Source organism: Orycteropus afer, unplaced genomic scaffold (assembly GCF_000298275.1).
Source record: "Orycteropus afer afer isolate SDZICR_OR568_19922 unplaced genomic scaffold, OryAfe1.0 scaffold01361, whole genome shotgun sequence".
In the NCBI taxonomy this organism is placed as follows: Eukaryota; Metazoa; Chordata; class Mammalia; order Tubulidentata; family Orycteropodidae; genus Orycteropus; species Orycteropus afer.
Window position 1 is genome coordinate 2974 of NW_006922948.1, and position 1953 is coordinate 4926.

The 1953-nt window shown below is 37.4% G+C and overlaps 1 pseudogene; it reads right to left on the bottom strand.

Annotated features, from left to right (window-relative positions):
• Positions 1 to 5: 5 nt before the first annotated feature.
• LOC122152064 lies at positions 6 to 774 on the bottom strand (annotated as a pseudogene).
• Between the last annotated feature and the right edge of the window lie 1179 nt (positions 775 to 1953).

Sequence of the window (1953 nt, forward strand, 5' to 3'; positions counted from 1 at the left end):
AAGGCAAGAAGGTAGAACTGAAGGAAGACACAAATGTGGGCAATGCATGTATTGAAGGCCTTGAGTCGTGCCTCCTTCTGGGGCAGTTGAAAGACAGCAATGAAGATCCAAACATAAGACAAGGTGATACAGATGATGTCAAACCCTAGGATGGTGAAGGCAACAAACAGGCCATATATCTTGTTGACTCAGATATCTTCAGTAGCCAGTTTTACAAGAGCCATGTGCTCACAGTAGGAGTGGGAGATGAATGTAGTTCTGTAGAGTTTAAAGCGGCATTTGATAAGCAATATGGATGGTAGTATAAGAATGCTACCTCTCAGTGTCACCCCAATTCCAATGTGAATCAAAAATTGTTGTGAGAAGATGGTGGCATGTCTCAATGGATAATAGATGGCCACATAGTGGTCCAGAGCCATTGCCAATAAGACCCCGATTCAATTGCCTGAAATGAGTGAATAAGCCACATTTGCAGCAGACAGCTTCAAAATAAATCTCTGGCAAATGAAACCAGAAGATACCTAACATTTTGGGAAGAATGCAGGTGCTGAGTGCAATGTCTATTGCGCCTAACATGGCCAAAAACATGTACATGGGTTTATGGAGGCTGTTTTCATATTTGATTGTAGCCAGGATGAGGAAATTCCCAGTCACAGCAATGAGGTACATGACAAAGAATGGAATCCCAATCCAACACTGCACTGACTCCAGGCCTGGAATCCCAACTAATGTGAGTATGGAGGGCATGAAGACTGAGTCACTGATTTTGAGCATGGTGACTTGGTCAGCAGTATCAATTTATGACATTGTTTCATCCTGTGCTCCCTGTGAAAAATTTATAAATTTAGGCAACAAAAAGAAATTAATTTATGTTATGCATGTTTTTTTTAGATTATGTATTATGCTATCTTTCCTAGTACAATTATTCCTTTCTATTTTTCTCTTCCTTCTTAAAAGTCACTGAGCAGCCACACAACAGAAGCCATGGTTTTGTATGCACTAGTCATTTTGAATGAGCAAAATTAAGTGGACTAGATGGTCCCTTTCTGGCCCGCAGTAACTGGCCAAATAGATCTCTCTACTCAACACATATATTTTATTTATTTATTTATTTATTTGACTTAAGTTATTTAAGTTATCTAATGCTTCTGTTAACTGTAATATCACAAGGGGATAGCTTTAACAAACAGAAATTTATTCCCTCACAGTTTAAGAGACAAGAAGTCCAAATTCAGGGTGCCAATGCTAGGGTAAGATTTTCTTTCCATATTGGTTCTTGTGAAAGATCTTGTTTCCTGTCAACATCTGTGAGGCCAGTGCTCCTTGGAGAAATACATATATCTTCTCATCAGTCTTACTCAGGTTCTAGGAAGCTCCCAGTAAAGGGATACAGGGTCTGAAGAATGTACTCCATTCATAGACTTTCCTTCTTGTTGGTACTGAAATACCTCAATCTCAGCTTGCTCTTTTATCCTCTCTTATATATCAAAAGAGATTGACTCAAAATAAAACCTAATCCTGTTGATTGTATCCAGTTTCATTACCAGCACTTCCTCTAATTTTGCCTTATTAGTATCCTAGAGGTTAAGATTAACAACTCATGGGATAATTACATCAGATCACAAAATTCAGTCCACAACATCCACCAATTAAAATTGAGTTGGAAGAAAGTCATTTAATGTAGCGTAAAGATATTTAAGAGCACCTGAGCTAAACAAAAATGATCCACAGTGGTGCTAAACCATTCACCTCAATTAAGAAAGGAAAAATATGTATACATTAACTGGAATATTTTTCCGTCTTGCATATCTCAAAACAGTGTCCTCAGGTTAGTTTCTTCATAACCTACTTCTGATCTTATATACTTCTCAGAAATGCCTTCAAATTAATTTTTCAAAAGTTCAGTGTCTCTCTAAAACCTAACTATATTTTTTCACTTTCTCCTTATTTTTT